The 24351-nt window shown below is 37.8% G+C and overlaps 1 protein-coding gene across 1 annotated transcript in view; it reads right to left on the bottom strand.

The window, feature by feature from the left end:
* Positions 1-17352, bottom strand: part of CFLAR (CASP8 and FADD like apoptosis regulator) — a 74189-nt gene extending 56837 nt beyond the window's left edge. The window contains exons 1-2 of the mRNA XM_040475828.1: positions 17210-17352; positions 16874-17007 (exon numbers count right to left, since the gene is read on the bottom strand). The gene's annotated coding sequence lies outside the window, so the exon portion shown is untranslated. The remainder of the gene's footprint in view (positions 1-16873; positions 17008-17209) is intronic.
* Positions 17353-24351: the final 6999 nt, after the last annotated feature.

Here is a 24351-nt window from a genome sequence, read left to right as displayed (position 1 = left end):
TTGACAAGGGGAGCTACCATTTGAAAATAGGCATGCAGTACATGGTAGCTACTATTTTATCATGGGAATATTAATATGCTGTTTATACAGACCAATTCATGTTATTCTCTGCAGAACTATTATCCTCATTTTATTACTGAAAAAAACTGATGGTTATAGAGGCAGAATAATTAAGTAACCAGAGGTTAAAGTCATGTAGGTAATAATTGGAAGAGCTTGGGTTCAAAAGCAGGGAGTCCAACTCTAGAGCCCTATCAGAGAGACCTGTTGACTAGTGTTAACTAGAAGTAGCTATATTGAGAATAGAATGCCCCTCACTCCCACTCCATATAGAGATACTGCTACTACTGATCATTTTATTGTCTCCATAGTTTTGTCTTTTCTAGAATGTCAGAGAGTTGAAATCATATGTAGCCTTTTCAGATGAGCTTCCTTAACTTAGTAATATTCATTTAAGGTTCCTCCATGTCTTTTCATGACCACAGTTTATTTATCCATATGTCTACTGAAGAACACTTTGTTGCTTCCAAGTTTTAGCAATTATGAATAAAGCTGTTTAGACATCTATGTGCAGGTTTTCATGTGGATGTAAATTTTCAACTCCTTTGAGTAAATACCAAGAAGAAGGATTTATGGATTGTATGGCAAGAGTATGCTTGGTTTTATAAGAAACTGTAGAGAGACAGGTCCTAAAGGTGCAGTGACGAGAGAATTAGAAAGCAGGGGGCTAAGACTCTCCAGGAGCCGAAGCCATCGGTCCCCTGGCTCAATCCTCTTTTATTTTTGCAAACTGTCTGATGACAGCAAGCACATACAACATAGTATATGGCATTTTGACAAGTCATGCACCTGCAGTGTATTCCATACTGGGTCATGAGTACATCTGGCACCAGAAAAAAACATTCTTATCCCCAGGCCTAGCACCCATATGATGTCCTTCTGGAGAGAACGAGCAGTCTGGGCAGCCTTCCATCCTGGGAATGAAACTGCTTTCAGTTTCTTGCTGCTCTGTCCCTTTCCTTCAGGACATTCTTATGGTGCCTCCAGCTTCTTGTTCTCCAACAAGAAACTACCAAACTTCTCCCAAAGTGCTGGTATTTTGTATTCCCATCAGCAATGTATGAGAGTTTCTGTTGCTCCACATCCTTGCCAACATTTGGTGTAATGAGAGTGTAGTGATATCTCATTGTTACTTTAATTTGCATTTCCCTGATGACATATGTTGTGGAACATCTTTTCATATACTTATTTGCCATTTGTATGTCTTCTTCGGTGAGATGTCCATGAAGGTCTTTGGCCCATTTTTTTAAAATTTAGTTTTTTATAATTACATCCAACTCAGTTAGCATATAGTGCAATAATGATTTAAGGAGTAGAATCCAGTGATTCATCACCTACATATAACACCCAGTGCTCATCCCAGCAAGGGTCCTCCTTCATGCCTCTTCTGCATTTAGCCCATCCCCCCACCCAAAACATCTCCAGCAACCCTCAGTTTAGTTCTCTGTATTTAAGAGTCTCTTATGTTTTGTCTCCCTCCCTGTTTTTATATTTTTTTGCTTCCCTTCCCTTATGTACATCAGTTTTGTATTTTAAATTCCACCTATGAGTGAAGTCATTTGATATTTGTCTTTCTCTGACTAATTTCACTTAACATAATACACTCTAGTTCCATCCACGTTATTGCAAATGCCAAGATTTCATTCTTGATCACCAAGTAATATTCCATTCTTTATCCATTCATCAGTCGATGGACATTTGGGCTCTTTCCATACCTTGGCTATTGTCAATAACACTGCTATAAACATTGGGGTCCATGTGCCCTTTCAAAACAGCACACCAGTATCCTCTGGATAAATACCTAGTAGTGCAATTGCTGGGTCATGGTGTAGTTCTATTTTTAAGTTTTTGAGGAACCCCCACACTTTTTTCCAGAGTGGCTGCAGCAGTTTGCATTCTCACCAGCAGTGCAAAAAGGTTCCTCTTTCTCTGCATCCTCGCCAACATCTATTGTTGCCTGAATTGTTATTTTAGCCATTCTGACAGGTGTGAAGTGGTATCTCATTGTGGTTTTGATTTGTTTTTCCCTAATGATGAGAGATGTTGAGCATTTTTCTACATGTCTGTTAGCTATCTGAATGTCTTCTTTGGAAAAGTGTCTATTCATGTCTTCTGCCCATTTCTTCACTGGATTATTTGATTTTTGGGTGTTGAGTTTGTTAAGTTCTTTATAGATTTTGGATACTAACTCTTTATCTGATATATCATTTGCAAATATCTTCTCCCATTCTGTTGGTTGCCTTTTAGTTTTGCTGATTATTTCCTTCACCATGCAGAATATTTTATCTTGATGAGGTCCCAATAGTTCATTTTTGCTTTTGTTTCCCTTGCCTCCAGAGACATGTTGAGTAAGAAACTGCTGCAGTCAAGATCAAAGAGGTTTTTGCCTGCTTTTTCCTCAAGGATTCTGATGGCTTCCTGTCTTGCATTGAGGTCTTTCATCCATTTTGAGTTTATTTTTGTGTATGGTTCATTCTTCTGCATGTCGCTGTCCAGTTCTCCCAACACCACTTGCTGAAGAGACTGTCTTTATTCCATTGGATATTCTTTCCTGCTTTGTCAAAGATTAGTTGGCTATACATTTGTGAGTCCATCTCTGGGCTTTCTTTTCTGTTCCATTGATCTGTGTGTCTGTTTTTGTGCCAGTCCCATACTGTCTTGATGACTACAGCTTTGTAATAGATCTTGAAGTCTGGTATTGTGATGCCTCCAGGTTTGGTTTCCTTTTTCAGGATTGCTTTGCCTATTCGGGGTCTTTTCTGGTTCCATAGAAATTTTAGGATTGTTTGTTCTAGCTCTGTGAATAATGTTGGTGTTATTTTGATAGGGATTGCTTTGAATATGTAGATTGCTTTGAGTAGTATCAAAATTTTAATAATATTTGCTCTTCCAATCCATGGACATGGAACATTTTCCCATTTTTTTGTGTCTTATTCAATTTCTTTCTATAATTTTCAGTGTATAGATTTTTCATATCTTTGGTTAGGTTTATTCCTAGGTATTTTGGTGCAATTGTAAATGTGATTGATTCTTTGATTTCTCTTTCTGCCACTTCATCATTGGTGAATAGAAATGCAACTGATTTCTGTGCATTGATTTTTATATCCTGCAACTTTGTGGAATCCATGTATCATGGATTCATGTATCTAGCAGTTTTTTTGGTGGAATTTCATGGGTTTTCCACATAGAGCATCATGTCATCTGCAAAGACTGAAAGTTTGACTTCCTCCTTGCTGATTTGGATGCCTATTATTTCTTTGTGTTTTCTGATTGCTGAGGCTAAGACTTCCAATACTACATTAAGTAACAGTGGTGAGAGTGGACATCCTTGTTGTGATCCTGACCTTAGGGGGAAAGCTCTCAGTTTTTCCCCATTGAGGATATTACCGGTGAGTCCTTTGTATGTGGCTTTTACAATCTTGGGGTATGGTCTTTCTGTCCCTACTTTCTTGAGGGTTTTTATCAAGGAAGGATGCTGTATTTTGTCAAATGCTTTCTCTGAATCTATTGAGAGGATCATGTGATTCTTATTCTTTTATTAATGTGATGTATCACATTTGCGGATATTGAACCAGCTCTGCATCCCAGGTATAAATCCCACTTGATCATGGTGAATAATTCATTTAATGTATTGTTGGATCCAGTTGCCTAGTTGAGAATTTTTGCATCCATATTCATCAGGGAAATTGGTCTGTAGTTCTCCTTTTTATGGGGGTCTCTGTCTGGCTTTGGAACAAGGTAATGCTGGCCTTAGAGAATGAGTTTGGAAGTTTTCCTTCTGTTTATATTTTATGGAACTACTTCAAAAGATTAGGTGTTAACTCTTCTTTAAATGTCTGGTAGAATTCCCCTGGAAAGCCATCCGGCCCTGTACTCTTGTTTTTGGGGAGATTTTTTTTATTACTAATTCAGTTTCTTTACTGGTTATGGGTCTGTTCAAGTTTCCTATTTTTTTCTGTTTCAGTTTTAGTAGTTTATATGTTTCTAGGAATTTGTTCATTTCCTCCAGGTTGCCCAATTTATTGGTATATAACTGCTCATAATATTCTCTTATTATTGTTTTTATTTCTGCTGTGTTGGTTGTGATCTCTCCTCTTTCATTCTTGATTTTATTTATTTGGGTCCTTTCCTTTTTCTTTTTGATCAGTCTGGCTAGAGGGTTATCAATTTTGTTAATTCTTTCAAAGAACCAGCTCCTGGTTTCATTGATCTGTTCTATTGTGTTTTGGTTTTTGTTGTTTTTTTTTTTATTTTGGTATCATTGATTTCTGCTCTAATCTTTATTATTTACCATCGTCTGCTGGTTTGGGGCTTTATTTGCTGTTTTTTACCTCCCAGCTCTTTAAGGTGTCAGGTTAGGTTGTGTATCTGAGACCTTTCTTCCTTCTCTAGGAAGGCCTGATTGCTGTATACTTTCCTCTTATGACTGCCTTTGTTGCATACCAGAGGTTTTGGGCTGTGGTGTTATCATTTTTATTGACTTCCATGTATTTTTTAATTTCCTCTTCAATTTCTTGGTTAACCCATTCATTCTTAGTAAGATGTTCTTTAATCTCCAAGTATTCATGGTCTTTCCAAATTTTTCTTGTGGTTGATTTTGAGTTTCATAGCCTTATGGTCTGAAAATATGTGTGGTATGATCTTAATCTTTTTGTACTTGTTGAGGGCTGATTTGTGTCCCAGTATGTGATCTATTCTGGAGAATGTTCTATGTGCACTCGAGAAGAATGTGTATTCTGCTGCTTTAAGATGAAATGTTCTGTATATAGCTGTTAAGTCCATTCAGTCCAGTGTGTCATTTCAAAGCCATTGTTTCCCTATTGATTTTCTGCTTAGATGATCTGTCCATTGCTATAAGTGGGTTGTTGAAGTCCTCTACTATCATGGCATTATTATCAATGAGTTTCTTTCTGTTTGTGATTAATTGATTTATATATTTGAGTGTTTCACATTGGGGGCATAAATGTTTACCACTGTTAGGTCTTCTTGGTGGATAGACCCATTATTATGATGTAATGCCCTTCTTTATCTCTTATTACAGTCTTTACTTTAAAATCTAGTTTGTCTGATATGAGTATGGCTACTCCAGCTTTCTTTTGGTGACCATTAGCATGATAGATGGTTCTCCATCCCCTTATTTTCAATCTGAAGGTGACTTTAGGTCCTAAATGGGTCTCTTGTAAACAGCAGATAAATGTTTGTTTTCTTATCCATTCTGTCACCCTATGTGTTTTGATTGGAGGGTTTAGTGCATTGACATTTAGAGTGAGCACTGAAAGATATGAATTTCGTGTCATTGTGTTGCCTGTAGTGTTGGAGTTTCTGGTGGTGTTCTCTGGTCCTTTCTAGTCTTTTTTGCTTCTGGTCTATTTTACTTTGTTTCATCTTTTCTCCCCTCAGAGTCCCCCTTAAAATTTCTTGCCAGGCTGGTTTAGTGGTCATGAACTCCTTTAGTTTTTGTTTTTCTGGGAAACTCTTTAACTCTCCTTCTATTTTGAATGACAGCCTTGCTGGATAAAGAATTCTTGGCTGCATATTTTTTCTGATTCAGCTCATTGAATATATCCTGCCACTCCTTTCTGGCCTGCCTAGTTTCTGTGGATAGGTCTGCTGCAAACCTGATCTCTCCTCCCTTATAGGTTAAGGACTCTTTTCCCTTGCTGCTTTCATAATTCTTTCCTTGTCTGTGTATTTGATGACTTTGACTATGATATGCCTTGTTGAGTGTCAGTTTTTGTTGAATCTAATGGGAGTTCTCTGTGCTTCTTGGATTTTGATGTCTGTTTTTCCCCAGATTAGGAAAGTTTTCTGCTATTACTTGCTCATAAAATCTTCTACCCCTTTTCCTCTCTCTTTATCTTCCAGGACTCCCATAATTCGGATGTTATTCCTTTCTAATAAGTCACTGAGTTCTTCTCAAATTCTTGTATCATGCTCTTTCGCCTTAGTTTCCCTCTTTTTTCTGCTTCATTATTCTCCATAATTTTGTCTTCTATATCACTGATTCACTGCTCTGCTCCGTCCATCCTTGCCCCTGTTGCATCCATTCAAGATTGCATCTTGGTTATAGCGTTTTTAATTTCATCCTGACCCGATTTTACTTCTTTTATCTCTATAGAAAGGTACTCTATGCTTTTTTCAACTGCATCTAGCATTCTTATTATGCTAGATTCTAAATTTTAGTTCAGACATCTTGCTTATATCTGCGTTGATTAAGCCCCTGGCTGTCAATTCTTCCTGTTCTTTCTTTTGGGGTGAATTCCTTCATTTTGTCATTTTGGAGGAAGAAAAATAACTAATAAAACAATAAAATAAAATAAAATAAAATAAAATAAAATAATAAAATAATAAAATAAGGGGCACCTGGGTGGCTCAGTCGGTTAATCATCTGACTTCAGCTCAAGTCATGATCTCACAGTTTGTGGGCTCAAGTCTCGCATCATTATCTGTGCACAGAAAAAGGAGTGGCAGAATATATTCAACAAGCTGAATTGGAAAAATATGCAGCCAAGAATTCTTTATCCAGCAAGGCTGTCATTCAAAACAGAAGGAGAGATAAAGAGTTTCCCAGATAAACAAAACCTAAAGGAGTTTGTGACCACCAAAGCAGCCCTGCTTCAGATTCTGTGTCTTCCTCTCTCTCTGCCCCTCCTGTTTGCACTCTGTCTCTCTCTCTCTCTCTCTCTCTCTCTCTCTCTCAAAAATAAACAAACATTAAAAAAATTAAAGCCTAAAACAACATAAAAAATCAAATAAAGAAAACTAGATCCTAGGTGTGTTTTGGTCTGGTTGTTGAAAGAAGCTTAATAGGATAGAGAAACAAGGGAAAGAAAAAAAAGGAAAAAAGTGAGAAAAAGTTTAAAAATTTAAAAAAGACTTTAAAAATGTATACAATAGAATAAAATGAAATGAAGAAAGTGAAAAAGAATTTTAAAATTAAAAAAAATTAAAAAATATAGTAAAAAGAATTTTTAAAAAATTTTTAAAGGAAAATACAAATAAATTTTTCTCTTTCTGTATCCAAGAAAAGGAAAAGAAAGGAGAAAAAGAGAAAAACAAATCAATGTAAACAAAAGTAAACAAAACAAAACAAAAAAAGCAAAATGACAAATAGATGAACCAGCAAACAAACTGAAAACAGACTGAAAACTGAGTTACATCCTGTTTTCCCTATAACTGAAACTATGAAGCACTCTATACTCTGTACAGGAGAGACTTGTGGTCGTCCTCTACAGCATGCACTTGGAAGGTGCATTTGGGTGGGGCTTTGTGTAACAGCTCTGTTCTCCACTGGGTGGCATTGCTTAGCTTACTGGAGTGGATCAGTGTGGTGAGCATGCATGTTTATGCACCTGAGTGGAATAGCTGAAAATGGCATCACCCAGCTTCCTATTTCTGTCACAGGAACTCTGTGCTCTCACCGGCCTGCAATCATACACCTCTCCTGTGTCTCAGGCTTCCATCTACTCCCTACTTCTACACTGTCCATGTCCACCTGTCAGGCAGCACCTCCATCCTGAATTTTATCTCAGATGGGGCTGTGTTTCCAAACCCCTCACTTCTGAGAACCCTGTGGCTTGGATCCAGTCCAACCCTCTGGGGCAGGGTCTTGTTGAGCAATGGCCAGGTGCTGGCTTGCCCCAGAGAATTTTCATGCAATTGTGTAGTGGCAGAGGTTCAGAGATTATGGCAATTCACAACACACAGATGGCACCAGGTTTCACCACACTCTGGCATCTTTGTTCCAATACCAACAAACATGGCTGTTGTCTGGGGTCCTGAGACATGGGCTGTTCCCCATGTCTGCTGAGACCTTTGTTTGTGGGGAAGCTGTATGGCCTCTACCAAATGCCCTACAATCAGGGAAACAACTTCTCCCCATGTGGTCTACAGACCCCTCGGTCCTCACTGCCTGCTCCTGGGAATTCTCCCTTCCTCCCCACCAGAGCACTGCCAGGTAGTGAGCTCTGGAATTTCTAACTCTGCACTCCCATGTTTATAGAATCTTAATGGTATTGAAACCCTCTCCTTTCTCCCTGTCAATGTTTTTGGGGAGCATATTTCTTGTTCAGTCCCTTGTAAGGGTTTCCCCTTTTTCTCTTTCCCTCCAGCTACTTTCAGGGGGAGTGCTTTATTCTCCCATTGTGCTGCATTCTTCCCCCTTTCTCTGTCCTCTCTCTGCAAAAACAGCTCCCTACCCTCCACAGCTTCTCTCTCCCCCAGTTCACTTCTTCACACCGTGTACCCGATGAGTTCTGCAGCTCAGGTTATGCAGATTATTGTGTTAATCCTCAGATCAATTTCCTAGGTGTGCACAATGGTTTGGTACCAATCTAGCTGCATTTCAGGAAGGAGGGAAGCTGAGAACTTCCATGCTGCTCTGCCATCTTGGCCCCACCCCTCTCAGGACCACACCCATTTTTAAATGAGGTTGTTTTCTTATTGAGTTTTAAGATTTCTTTTTATATTTTGAATTTTTTTAAATTTTTTAACATTTATTCATTTTTGAGAGAGAGAGAGACAGAGAGACAGAGAATGAGCAGGGGAGGGGCAGAGAGAGACACACACACAGAATCTGAAGCAGACTCCTGTGCTGATAGCTCAGAGCCTGACATGGGAATGGCAAGATCATGACCTGAGCCTAAATCAGACACTTAACTGAATGAGCCACCCAGGTGCCCCTCTTTTTCTATTTTGTATATAACAGTCCTTTATCAGATAAATCTTTGCAAATATTTTCTCACAGTCTGTGACTTCTCTCTTGATATTGTCTGTCACAGAGCAGAAACTTTTCATTTAAATGAAGTTCATCTTATCATTTATTTATTTCATAAATTGTGCCTGTGGTCTCATATCTAAAAATGATTGCCAAACCCAGGTGTGCTTAGGTTTTATCTGATGTTATCTTCTAGGAGTTTTATAGTTTTGCATTTTACATTTAAGTCCCTGGTCCATCTTGAGTTAATTTTGTGAACGGTGTAAAATCTGTGTTTAGATTAAATTTTTTTGCATATGTATGTCCAATTGTTCCAGCACCATCTGTTGAAGAGACTGTCTTTGCTCTATTGCATTATGCTTGGTCCTTTGTCAAAAATCAGTTGACTATATTTATGAGGGTCTATTTCTGTGCCCTCTATTCTGTTATGCTGATCTATTTGTCTATTGCCAATACCATATTATATTGATTACTGTGGCTTTATAGTAAGTCTTGGAGTCATAACATCAGCCCCCCAACTCTGTTCTTCTTCAGGATTATGTTGGCTATTCTGGGTCTTTTGCCTCTCCATATGAACTTTAGAATCAGCTTGTCAATATCCATAAAGTAATTTGCTGGGATTTTGCTTGAAATTGCACTGGGTCTATGGATCAAGTTAGGATTGGTTTAGTTTTGGAGAGGATTTATAAATATTGGGGGACAGGAGGCAGAAGAATTATTGTGGAGATATAGAGATAATAAATAAGTTAGTAATAATCAGCTACAGACAAATGGAGGGATTTTAACATAGGCTGTACATTAGATGATATTATATATTTCCATTAAATTTCTTGGGTGTGATGGTGGTATTACAATCATGTAGGAAAATGTTCTTGTTCATAGGAGATAAATACTGAAGAATTTAGGGATAAAGTATCATTGTGCCTGCAAGTTACTTTTTTTTTTTTTTTTTTTTTAATGTTTATTCATTTCTGAGACAGAGAGAGACAGAGCATGAATGGGGGAGGGGCAGAGAGAGAGGGAGACACAGAATCGGAAGCAGGCTCCAGGCTCTGAGCCATCAGCCCAGAGCCCGACACGGGGCTCGAACTCACCGACCGTGAGATCGTGACCTGAGCCGAAGTCGGACGCTCAACCGACTGAGCCACCCAGGCGCCCCTGCAAGTTACTTTCAAATGGGTTAGCAAAGTGTGTGTGTGTGTGCACACACGCCCATGTGTCTGAAGGTTTAGAAAGACAGAAATAACAAATGTGGCTAATGTTACCACCGGGAACTCTAGATGAAGTGTGTGTGTGTGTGTGTGTGTGTGTGTGTGTGTGTGTGCGCGCGCGCGCGCACGTGCACGTGTGTGTATTCTTTAAACTTTTCTGTTTTTCAGACTTGAAATATTTGAAAATAAAAGTTGGGAAAATATCTATATGAGATTCTGATATTCTACCAATTGTATTTGGAATGCAATACAAGATATTTCATACACATCATTTTGTTTTAAAATGTTGTTGGGGCACCTGGGTGGCGCAGTCGGTTAAGCGTCCGACTTCAGCCAGGTCACGATCTCGCGGTCCGTGAGTTCGAGCCCCGCGTCGGGCTCTGGGCTGATGGCTCAGAGCCTGGAGCCTGTTTCCGATTCTGTGTCTCCCTCTCTCTCTGCCCCTCCCCCGTTCATGCTCTGTCTCTCTCTGTCCCCAAAATAAATAAACATTGAAAAAAAAATTAAAAAAAAAATCCTGTCATAGAAATGACACATCTCATTTTCACATACATTCCACTAGTGAAAACTAAACATATGGCCATACTGAGAAGCAATATGTGTATGTGTATGGGTAGAGGGTAGGGGTGTCTGGAAAACCCTTGTCCCTGAGCTGGCAGCCACTTCCCAAGGACAAATCTATAATATGGAAAGAGAGTGAATTTTGGTAGACTGTTAGCCATCTCTATCATAGTGTTCAAATGTTTGTTGAATGGATGAATAATGTTTCTGAGACTGCCTTATTCTTTGCAAATATAATATCTTGTAAATCTTAAGATGGGGAGAAGTTCAGATGCAGTTCATAACAACCACTGGTGGTTCTGTTCACTTAATAAATTCTTCTTTGGCAAAATGTAGTAACAAGGCCTACAGTACCCCCTTGTCTGAAACAACTTAAAAACCAGATCAACAAAATATATGAAACAACAGTTTTCAGACATTGAACATCAAACAGTGCAGGACAGTGATCCTTGAGAGAGGTGAGCCCTATGATTCTCCTAGATTCCTGCCTGGAAAGATTTTCCAGGTTGTGGCACAGGGACAGAGAACTCAGGCAACACCTAGTCATCTCCTTAAATTGAGGAGACACAGTCCTAGGAGGCTAAGTGGCTAGAGTTTGCAGAGCATAGTATCAGAGGTGAGAGTAATGAACAGAGAGACAGCTCTAAGGATTTTCACGGGGTCCCCCTTAAATATCCAGCTAACTATTAATCAGTGTGCATGAGGGAAGAAACCATCCAAGTGTGGGGGAAAACTACCCAAAAGAAGCAGAGGAAACAATTCTCAAAGTTCATCCAGGGCCAAGAATGATTCAAGTTTGCACCAGACAGTGGAAAATCTTATAATTCATGGATCACTGAGTAGTTGGAGGAAAATCAGCCCTACACTCAAAGCTACTCTAGATTCATATAACTTAAGAGCAAGACTGAAAAAGATTCAACTGTTTATAAATAATTTGCATCTCAGGACAAAGCTCAAATTTACTTATAAGAATACAAAACTATCTAGCACCCAACAAGGTAAAGTTCACAATGCCTGACATTTAATTTAAAAATTACAAAAATGCAAAGAACCAGGAAAATACAACCCATAATGAGGACAGCCATCAATTAATAGAATCAGTGAATCCCAACTACAAGAAATATGATAAAACTACACAAAATAACATGATAAATTTCTTACAACCAGTGAGATGCCTGTGGATATGACTAACCTGTCAATTTGTCCCATAACTTTCCCTTAGGACAGGACCTGACTGAGCTAACGACATAATATTTCTAGAACATTGCCAGAATATGAAGTTTAGTGTCTCCTCCATTCTAGACCTTTAAATGAATCAGATCGGCCCTAAAATGTGAGATCCAGCCTCAGATAATACCAGCTGTCAACAGCTTTCATCTACACAGCTTCCATTTTACTGCTCAGAATTCTTCCATTTATTTTCTTTGCCTGCCTGGATTGGTGGTCCCCTTGAATTTTAATCTATGCTCACATCCTTTTAACTTGCACAATTCATTTGGACAGGATTTTTTGGCTTTGGCTTTCAACACTCTTCCAGACCTGATTTGGTAAATGTCCTCTGCCCCTCAGGGCCAGATAGGCTAACCACCATTCCTATCAGGAAAATGAAAATTTTCCAGGAAATTTGAAAAAACATATCTTAAAATTTCTCATCACAAGAAAAAAAATTGTGTAAGGTGATGGATGTTAACAAAATTTTTCTGGTAATCATTTTGCAATATATACATATATTAAATCATTATATTATACACTTAAAATAAATATGATGTTATATATCAATTATATCTCAATTGAATAAAATTTCTGGGGCACCTGGGTGGCTCAGTTGGTTATGCACCCAACTCTCAGTTTTGGCTCAGGTCATGATCTCACGGTTCATAAGTTCAAGCCCCACATCGGGCTTTGTGCTGACAGCATGGAGCCTGCTTTGGATTCTCTGTCTCCCTTTCTCTCTGCCCCTTCCTTGTTCACACATGCTCTCTCTCTCTCTCAAAAATAAATAAACATTAAAAAATTCTTTTTAATTTTTCCAAATATAATTTAAACTTTCTGACCATGTGGCCAAACTCTAGGTAATGTTGGCATCTATCTGGGTATTATGAAAGTTTTATCAAGTTGAAAGCTGAGAATTTCAATCATATTTGTTATTAAATCTGGAGCCTTAATTGAAATGTGCCTTCACATCAACTATGCTTTATGAGAAATAGCTCATATCCTTACTGCCTCAATCAAAATTAAGCAATAATTACTACTGCTATTGACACAAATGCTAACTCTATAATAAGATGCTTTATATAAATAAAGTTCAATAAAGTATTTTTGGACATCTTCTGTATTACTGCAAAAACTAATTTTGTTGGATTGTTTGCTTTAATAGCTGTCATTAAAAAATTAACCTAGATACATGGATTTCTGATCATATTGCTCTTTGTTAAAAACATTTGGTCATGCTTCTGCTATATAAACAATGCTTAAGTATCTATATAGAGTCACATGTGGCTTATATGTACAACCCTAAAATAAACCAGAATGGGTAGTGCAGGTTTAGTAGTCCCAAAGAAGGCTAAGATAAAAGAAGTTCTGGAACACAACTTTATTTTTATTTTGGTAGACATTTGGTTCCAGTAAGACAAGGAGTGAAAAGGAATGTGGGAAATCAGAGAATATAGACTATAGCCTGGGGCTGCAACAAGTTGCTAGATGGTGAGCTTTGGAACTCTTATGGCACTGCAGCTAAACCTATGTGATTTGTGGCTTAGCGAATAGATAAAACTATGTATAAGAAGTTTAAATGGGTGCCTGGATGGCTCATTTGGTTAAATGTCCCGACTAATTTTTTTTTAATTTTTTTAATGTTTATTTTTGAGAGAGAGACAGAGCGCAAGTGGGGGAGGGGCAGAGAGAGAGGGTGACACAGAATCTGAAGTGGGCTGCAAGCTCTGAGCTGTCAGTACAAAGCCCCATGTGGGGTTCGAACCCATGAACCACAAGATTATGACTTGAGCTGAAGTCAGATGCTCAACTTACTGAGCCACCCAGGTGCCCCTAAGTGTCCTGACTCTTGATTTCAACTCAGGTCATGATCTCATGATCATTAAGACCAAGCCCCGTGTGGGGCTCTGTGCTGGGTGTGGAGCCTGCTTAAGATTCTCTCTCTCTCCCTCTCACTCTGCCCCTCCCCAGCTCTCTCTCTCTCTCTCTCTCTGTCTCTCTCTCTCTCTCTCTCCATCAAAAAAGAAAAAGTTTCAATGAGAATTTATACTCTTCATTTAAAAAGCAAAATTGATGAATAGACATTTTTTTTCCCAACATTTATTTATTTTTGGGACAGAGAGAGACAGAGCATGAACGGGGGAGGGGCAGAGAGAGAGGGAGACACAGAATCGGAAACAGGCTCCAGGCTCTGAGCCATCAGCCCAGAGCCTGACGCGGGGCTCGAACTCACGGACCGCGAGATCGTGACCTGGCTGAAGTCGGACGCTTAACCGACTGCGCCACCCAGGCGCCCCGAATAGACATTTTTTAAAGAAAACATACAGGTACATGAAAAGATGCCCAACATTGCTAAATCATCAGGGAAATGCAAATAAAAACCACAATGATATGTCACCTCATATCTGTCAGACTAACTATTATCAAAAAGACTAAAGGTAATAAGTGTTGGTGAGGTGTGGAGAAAAGGGAACCCATTTACACTGTTGGTGGGAATATAAATTGGTGCAGCCACTATGGAAAACAGTATGGAGATTTCCTCAAAAAACTACAAGTAGAACTACCATATAATCCAGCAATTCTCCTTGTATTTATCTGAAGAAAATGAAAACACAACTTGAAAAGATGTCTGCACCCCCATGTTCATTGCAGCGTTATTTACAATAGCCAACATGTGGAAACAACCTAAGTGTCCATTAGCAGGTAAATGGTTAAAGAAGATGTGGTGTGTGTGTGTGTGTGTGCATGTGTGTACTTAAGTAATTAAATAATTCACTAAATATTTAAGTGAATGAATAGAATACAAAGAAAAGAAACTGAAATGTCTCCCTCTTTTGTTGTTGCAACTCCATGGACCTCCTTGACTTGGATCTTGGAGAAAGGTTTGGGCAAGAATGCCCCATTATTTGCACTCAGGAGTTCTTTTCCTTGTAATTTTGACAAAACAAAACAAATGACCAATGTGTTGAAGGAGAAATGTTTATTGCGTGCAATGGCCATAGAATAATTGGTTGCATTCAGCAGAAATTGGTCACAACCTCTGATGGTATTTGTATCACCAACTCAACAAATAAGAAAAGGTTATATACAGCATGTGTCAAAAAGCTTAGGCCTAACTCAGTTCTAATATCCTTGCCATGGGTTTGGGGAAGGGCCATCCAATCCCAGAATACATGCCCAGGTCACCGTCACAACTTTTTTGTAAATAAGGTCAGTTTTCTGATAGGCAGTTGGAATCCTGGAAGCCTCTTAGACATTGGAAAATATAGGAGTCTCCCCAATTCTTCATTCCCTAAACATTTATAGATTCATAAATGAAGTGTTTATCTGTGACAAATCATTTCTGTCACCTCACTTATATTTTTAGACATCTAATGAATTTATTCATTCAACAGACACTTCCTAAACACCTATCACATAGGTATAGTCCCTGTTTTCAAGGAGGCCATAGTTTAATAAGGGAGTCGGACAAGGAAATGAATAATTATGATGCATTATAAGTGCTATAATAAAAGTATGTACAGGGTTTAGGCTATAAAAGATTTCATTCATTTTCTTATAAATGTAGAAATTGATAGATTAGACTTATAATTGCTGATTAACCCAAATCAAATATAAGGAAGCATTTACAGATAATGTATTAAGGAATTAATACCTTGAGTTTAATCCCTGTATTGTAAATATATGAATTGTGACATGTTTCCTTGTTAGAACTTATCTAGCATCTACAGATACAGTTTCAGTTTTAATTATATGTTTCACTAGAAAGTCTGGTCTGCATATAAGATATAATTCTAAGACTGTATATCTGTGTTAAACCCTCATGCTTTAGTATTATGTTACTATGACATGGGATTACCAGGTCCAGATGCTACCACCACCTGTGAACCTGATTCTTTCTCAGTAAAATGATCCCACCTGCACTGACACAGGCATTCTTTATTTTTAGGACAGTTATTGCTATGTTATTATGAGCCACAAAGTTGGCCTTCAGTACTATGTTCCTGAACAGTCAGTATTTCCCATGGAAATTTTGTAGCAAGAGAATAAATGAAATAAAATATATCATACATACAGCACAAGAATAGCTATAATCACACAACATTCACTTAATTGTTGTATTCATTTAAATGTATAATGCAGGGGCACCTGGCTAGCTCAGTTGGAGATGTGTACACTTGATCTCTGAGTTGTGAGTTCAAGCCCCATGGTGGGTATAGAGATTACTTAAATAAATAAAACAAATATAAAAGTTTTAAAAACATGTATAGTGCAAATTTTTTCCAATCTCTTTGCTCTTTTACAATAAGGTAAAAATGTCTGAGTAATTTAATTTTTCCCCTAAATTTTAATTTAAATTCTATTAGTTAACATTTTAAATAACTAAATTTAGAAGGATGTTTGGCTTATTACCAACTCAGCAGGAAAATGTAGGTTTAATGCTCTTATTATTTCCAAATTCAGTTTGGGAACTGAGTAATTAAAATTAGCATAGGTGGAACATACGGTACTAAATGCTTTATTTATAATGAGATTTAATTAATTTACAAATACTCTAATTGGTAAAAATCCAAAAGCAAAATTGTGGAGGCTCATAAAGCCTGGCTAGTTAAGATTTAAGAAAGGAATGTTTGCATTGGAAGTAGTGGACAAGGGAGGGGGTGGTGGGGTGCGGTATGGCTCCCAATCAAATAGGAGGAGGTGGGAGATTGTCCCCGTCCATAGGAATTTTAGAGGAGCTTCCTTAGAGAAAGCAATTGTAGGATCAGTAGATTGTTCAGTATGTAAAGGGACTAAGGCTGCTCTAATTACTCCCCACATCGTAAAGGGAAGATTACCTTGTTCATGACATCTTTTAAAATTTTTACCAACTCTCTCCCTTACTTCAAGGTCTAGTGTTCCTCTATCAGGAAACCAAGGATTGTTTTCAGTAACACTTTTTAAAAGGCTCTGAAGTTGAACCTCAGTAACCGTTGCTCTGCTAGCTTTTAACAGCTGTCAGAGAACTTTGATGTGATGTTTTTGTTCAGCAGAGTTCTGTTCCATCTTAAGAAACCCAAGCCCGAACAATGCCCTGAAAATCAGATAACTTAAGCACGCTTGGATGACTTACTGCGCAGTAGTTTCAGTTTGCCTTCTTCAAGGGTTCCGCCGTCAAATCGTCGCTGCCACGAGCCAGGTCGGGGTCACCAAATGCTGGGTTTGACCAGTAAACCCTGGGGCGATGAATGACATTACTCCAGACTCCTGAATCCGAGAAAGGAGAAAATGAGGAGACCAAGCGTTCTAGTGGCCATGGTCCCAAACAAAGCTCAGTCTCCGGTTTTTATTGACAATCTTATCAGTACTTCTTAAAGGGTGCAGGGGAAAGGAACGTGTAGTTTCAAAGCAGGAGCAAAGCATAATCACAAATTATCGGGCGATAAGTACAATCAGGGTAGTGACTTACAGGGTGGTGAGCCGAGCCGAACGTGAGGGGGCAGTGTATAGTCAGAGGAAGGGAATTGTTTTACTATTTTAGATTAAGCATTTACAGAGTGGGAAAGAAAACATGCTGATCCACAAGCAAGGTCTGGCTGTTTTCAACCTTGACATTTCAAAGGAGACCCGGTTTTCCTGGTCTGCTTTGCTGCTTCTCAACCAGCCGTTTCCCAGGCTGCAAACATTCCTTCCTTAATTCTTAGCCAGCCAGGCACTACAAGCCTCCAGACAAAATATTTCTTTTTAACTATAACTTGCTTTAAAGAGCATTGTTTGGAACATTATTAAAACTAATGCTTAGAGTGTCTGGCTGGCTCAGTCGGTAGAGCATGAACTCTTGATCTTAGGGTTGTTGGAACCCTATGTTGGGGATAGAGTTTGCTTTAAAAAAAAAAAAAAAGTACTCTTTTAGCTTTAAAACACAGAATGAAAATGTATGAGTTTTCCAAATGGCACAAAACCTGATTTACTTTTTAAGTGTACATAGCGTTCTTATTTTGTAATAGATTCCCAGAAACCTAAGACTTTAGCAATGACCAAAATTCTTTTCAGTTTTGTAATTTGAGGCCACATTTCAAAAGTTACTTCATTTTTTTTTTTTGCATGTGAAATTAAACAGAAAAATACACAGACTTAAGACAAGGGTTTTTGTCTTTTTAAAAAATAGCTATAAAGCTATGTTTTAAATTATGTGTATGAAACGTAATTCAATTTAAGACAATATATGGCATTTACCAATTTAATCTTTATCTGAGTTAGCATTTTGAATATAGTTTATTATATGTATAATATTTATAATATTTAATAATATAATACAACATAACAATAAAATATTAATATGTACTTTTATATATAACATAATATATAAAATTAAGGTAAAACTTCTCTTTGAAATAGATCCTTTCTGATAGAGTCATTGGCAAGTAAATGCAATTTCCATTAGGTGTTCTAGTCTTTTAGTTTCTGAAGCTGATTTTCCAACCTAAAACAACAAAAAATTGTTTTTATGTTTATAAATTTTGAGAGAGAGAGAGCAGAGAGGGGAGGGGTATAGAGAGAGGAAGAGAGAGAATCCAACCCCCATGCGGAGCTGGAACCCATGAACCGGGAGATCATGACCTGAGCCAAAACCAAGAGTCAGACACTTAACTACCTGAGCCACCCAAGCATCCCACAAAAATCTTTTTTTTTTTAAATTTTTTATTTATTTTTTTCACAAAAATCTTTTTGAAGCCAAAAAACCTAAAACACAAACAAATTTCCAAACCCTCTCCCCTCCCAAAAAGTCCCCACTACCTCACAAATTGTTTTTGGAGGTAAACCAGAATTCACTGAGGATTCCACTCTTATTAGCATAGCATTTGAATTTGAATACCTGGCAACTTTGGGGATTTTGAGGACCCACAAGGATTATATCAAATTTTGAAACTCCTGTTGCCAACTGAATGACAGGTACCATGAATAACATTTAATTTTTGTTGTATACTACCTGGGTTTTATGTTATAAACTATAAATTGAAAAAAATGCTTTAAAAATTTTGATGAGTTTTTTGAATGCTATTAAAACAATTTTTCTTATTGTTTATTTTCTGAGAGATAAAGAGACAGAGGGGCGCCTGGGTGGCGCAGTCGGTTAAGCGTCCGACTTCAGCCAGGTCACGATCTCGCGGTCCGGGAGTTCGAGCCCCGCGTCAGGCTCTGGGCTGATGGCTCAGAGCCTGGAGCCTGTTTCCGATTCTGTGTCTCCCTCTCTCTCTGCCCCTCCCCCGTTCATGCTCTGTCTCTCTCTGTCCCAAAAATAAATAAACGTTGAAAAAAAAAAAAAAAAAAAAAAAGAGACAGAGCATGATTGGGGGAGGAGCAGAAGGAGACACAGCATCCAAAGCAGGCTCCACACTCAGCTGTCAGCACAGAGGCTCAACCCCATGAACCATAAAATCATGACCTCAGCCAAAGTCAGATGCTCAACCTACTGAACCACCCAGGAGCCCATGCATGCTATTTTTTAATAACAACACTCTTATGAGGAGAAATCACATTAAATTCCAATCTTTGTCTTAGCATTTTATATGTAATATGTAAATATTATCATCTATGTGCATTCAACATACACAAACAGGGGTGCCTGTGTGGTTCAGTTGGGTGTCAGACTCAGGTAGTGATCTCATGGTTTATGAGTTGGATCCCCGTGTCAGGCCCCCTGCCATCAGAGCAGAACCTGCTTCAGATTCTCTTTCCCCCCCTTCTATGCCCCTCTCCTACTCACTCTCAAGCACGCTTTCTCTCTCTCTGTCAAAAATAACATAAATATTAAAAAAATACACAAACATAGAAGTTAAAGGTAAGACAAAGATTAAACATATTTTAAAATATTTGCTTATCATGATGACTACATGCTATCATGAGTTAATATAGCAGATCAATGTACTCTGTTTTCCTTTTTTTTATGTTTCAAGTTTTTATTTAAATTCTACTTAGTTAACATATAGTGTAATATTAGCCCACTCCCCACTCACGTCCCCTCCAGCAACCCTCATTTTGTTCTCTAGAGTTAAGAGTCTCTTATGGTTTGCCTCCTTCTCTCTCTCTCTCTGTCTCTCTCTCTCTCTGTCTCTCTCTCTCTCTGTCTCTCTCTCTCTCTGTCTCTCTCTTTTTCAGATCAATGTGCTCTTAGGGCAGGGTTCATTGTACTGATAGTGGGTCCAAGTTCATATTTTGGTCTTCTTGATTTTTTTTTTTTTGGTTGACTTTTTTCATGACTAGATCATTGTATTTACCTAGTAATGGTGCTGACAGGGTTCATAGCTCTGTTATTTTCTTTTTGTTTGCTTGTTTTTGCATTATTGGTATTAGCTTCAATCAGCAATGTCTTTATGAAAATCTTTCTAAGCCACTTAGCTACTTCTTGAAGATTAGTTTAGTTAAAACTAATTAATTGATAATAAATTCCACAAGCCAAGCACATACAAAGTACAGTCTGTAACAATTTGCTGAAAAGTTCCTTTATTTCTGCTTTGAAGGGTAGAACTCCCACTTCCCCTTTAAGACAGCTTATTTACTTTTCAGCATACAGATCTTTTACATCTTTGGTTAGGTTTGTTCCTAGGTATTTTATGATTCTTGGTGCAATTGTAAATGGGATCGTTTTCTTGATTTCTCTTTCTATTGCTTCATTATTGGTGTATAGAAATGCAACCGATTTCTATACACTGATTTTATATCCTGTGACTTTGCTGAATTCATATATCAGTTCTAGCAGCTTTTTGGTGGAGTCTCTCAGGTTTTCCATGTAGACTATCATGTATGTCATCTGCAAAAAGTGTAAGTTCGACTGCTTCTTTGCCCATTTGGATTCCTTTGATTTCATTTTGTTTTGTGATTGCTGAGGCTAGGACTTCCAACACTATGTTAAAAACAATGGTGAGAGTGGACATCCCTGTCATGTTCCTGATCTCAGGGGAAAAGCTCTCAGTTTTTCCCCAGTGAGGATGATATTAGCTGTGGGTCTTTCATACATGGCTTTTATGATGTTGCAGTATGTTCCTTCTATCCTGACTTATGAAAGAAATTGACGAAGACACAAAGAAATGGAAAAAACATTCCATGCTCATGGATTAGAAGAAAAAATATTGTTAAAATGTCAATACTACCCAATGCAATCTAAATATTCAATGTAATCCTAATCAAAATTGCACTGGCATTCTTCTCAGAGCTGGAACAAACAATCCTAAAATTTGTATGGAGCCACTAAAGACCCTGAATAGCCAAAGTAATGTTGAAAAAGAAAAACAAGGCAGAAGGCATCACAATCCTGGACTTTAACCTCTACTATGAAACTATAATCATCAAGGCAGTGTGGTATTGGCACAACAACAGATACACAGACTGATGGAATAGAATAGAGAATCCAGAAATGGACCCACAAATGTATGGCCAACTAATCTTTGACAAAGCAGGAAAGAGTATCCAATGGAAAAAAACCAGTCTCTTTAGCAAGTGGTGCTGGGAGAACTAGACAGCAACGTAAAGAAGAATGAAACTGGACCACCTTCTTATACCATACACAAAAATAAACTCAAAATAGATGAAAGACCTAGATATGAGACAGGAAATCATCAAAACCCTAGAGTAGAAAATAGGCAACAACATCTTTGACCTCAGCTGCAGCAACTTCTTACTCAACACATCTCCAAAGGCAGGGAAAATAAAAGCAAAAATGAACTATTGGGACCTCATCAAGATAAAAAGCTTCTGCACAGAAAAGGAAACAATCAACAAAACTAAAAGGTAACCAATGGAATGAGAGAAGAATTTGCAAATGACATATCAGATAAAGCGTTAGTATCCAAAATCTATACAGAAAATATCAAACTCAACACCCAAAAAACAAATAATCCAGTGAAGAAATGGGCAGAAGACATGGATAGACACTTTTCCAAAGAAGACATCCCAATGGCCAACAGACACATGAAAAGATCAGTCATCATCAGGGAAATACAAATCAAAACCACATTGAGATACCACCTCACACCAGCTAGAGTAGCAACAACAGATGTTGGTGAGGATGTGAAGAAACAGGAACCCTCTTGCACTGTTGGTGGGAATGCAAACTGGTGCAGAAACAGTGTAGAGGTTCCTCAAAAAAATTAAAAATAGAATTACCCTATGACCCAGCAATAGCACTACTAGGAATTTATCCAAAGGATACAGGAGTGCTGATTCATAGGGGCACATGTACCTTAGTGTTTATAGCAGCGCTATCAACAATTACCAAATTATGGGAAAAATCCTAATGTCCAGCAACTGATGAATGGATAAAGATGTGGTATGTATATACAATGGAATACTACTTGGGCGATGAATAAGAATGAAATCTTGCCATTTGCAGCAACATGGATAGAACTGGAGAGTATTAAGCTAAGTGAAATAAGTCAGTCAGAGGAAGACAGATATCATATGTTTTCACTCATATGTGGAATTTGAGAGACTTAACAGACCATAGGGGAAGAGAAGGGGGAAAATAGTTTCAAACAGAGAAGGAAGCAAATCATAAGAGACTGTTAAATACAGAGAACAACCTGAGGGTTGAAGGGGGGGGTGAGGGAGGAGGAGAAAATGGGTGATGGGCATTGAGGAGGGCACTTGTTGGATGAGCGCTGGGTATTGTATGTAAGTGATGCATCATGGGAATCTACTCCTGAAACCAAGGGCACAGTGTATACACTGCATGTTAGCTTGGAACAATGGAACATTGGATTCCACTTGAAATCCACAAAATGAGAGGAAATCCCACTGTCAATCTGTACAATAAACATTAGTAAAATTGAATTTTTATTAAATATGAAAAAATATATGTAAGCTTAAATGATGCTGCAATAAACATAAAGCTGCATATACCTTTAAAAAAAAAAAGAAAAAATACGTATGTAAGCTTAAATGTTTTCTCTTCTCTCCCCAGTAGATGGTCTTGCACATTCCCTGAGTTATGTATATTCCATTTGGGGGACCATCATGTTAGAAAATGAATCTATAATCTGATAACCAACTTTTTAAAAGAAAAATGGTAAATATCAGAAATAGGGAAGAGAAGGAGAAGAATCAAGGATAGCACTGAAATTATTTTTACCGGAATACTTCTCTCTAGCTCCTAATTAAGCAGGCCTTGCCAATATCCTCTCTCTATGAAGTTAAACAAATTTACATTAATATCAGACTGCATTTCCTTTAAAACCCAATATATAGCATCTTCATTTCCACAGTATCATTAAAATCTACATTTGATGGAAGCAGCAAGTGGATGACTGTAAATACACCCCATGGCTGTAAATATATATTGAACACTAAGTTCTGCTTGTTTCTACTGCTTCCATCATGCCAATATCCTGCAAACCCTTCTTTTCCTTTTTCATTTTCTTCTAATTTTTTCTTCTGTCATATTAACCACTCACATGGTTAAGTTCCTATTCTTTCCATGTTTTTGTCTTTACATATATTCTCTATACCACCTTGTCCCCTGAAGTGCTCTCTCATGTTACTTTTTTAAAAATGTGTGAACCTCTTTCATTAGGTGTATCAAAATAGAGTTTCCTTCAAAGTACAGGGATACAGGGGCACCTGGGTGGCTCTGTCGGTTGAGCATCTGACCTTTGATTTCAACTCAAGTCATGATCTCATGGTTCCCAACCATGAGCCCCAACTTGAGTCTCACGTTGAGCCCCCGTGTCAGGCTCCATGCTGACAGTCTGACAGCACAGAGTCTGCCTGGGATTCTCTCTGTCCCTATCTCTCTGCCCCATGTGCACGTGTGTGTTCTCTCTCTAGCTCTCTAAATTAAATAAACTTTAAAAGCAAAACAAAGTACAGGAATACAGAAAAATTACTATATTCACTATTTGTTGTTTTTCATTAAATATTACATGCCATAATTTAGATTTTTAAAAATCCTTACAGTTTACTTCAAGCATAATTAGTTCTGAGAAAATATCCAAAAGAATAATTCTATGGCATCTTATACTACTTATCACATACCAACATGATAGCTAATGTAATATAGTGGTTACTATGGAGTCAGACCTGGGTCGAAAATTTAACTCTGGAACTTACTAGCTGTGCCATCATAGGCTTTGTTACTTTACTATGGACTTGCCTTACATACAAAATGGGACTAATAATACTTTTACATATAATCATCTACAGTGCTTATTTATGAGGCTAATACTTAATTAACATTATTTCCAATTGTCCTTTGATCATACATTTTAAGAATGAGTATCACATTTAACTGGTTCTAGTCCAAGCAATGGCAGTAGCTAAGATGACAGTGATTTGTGTGCTTTGCAGCTCCCAAGGAATTAAAGCAATAGTTTTCATATTAATAGAATATAAGGAAAACTTCACTCCTTGCTTCCAGAAAAAATTGTGATAGATAAAACTCAAAAATAGGAGAAAAAAATTATTGTTTTTCTCTATCATAAATGTGTCAAGCACTGCACTTTCCATCTTTTCTGCACCTAACCCAGCAAATGAGTTTACTCATAGCTATTCAGGGTATCTACTTTTTTTTTTTTTTTTTTTTAAGTAAGTTCTACACCCAACGTGGGGCTTGAACTT

The sequence above is a fragment of the Herpailurus yagouaroundi genome, unplaced genomic scaffold, assembly GCF_014898765.1.
Source record: "Herpailurus yagouaroundi ecotype Mexico unplaced genomic scaffold, PumYag 140, whole genome shotgun sequence".
Lineage (NCBI taxonomy): Eukaryota > Metazoa > Chordata > Mammalia > Carnivora > Felidae > Herpailurus > Herpailurus yagouaroundi.
This window is presented reverse-complemented; position numbering and strand designations above follow the sequence as displayed.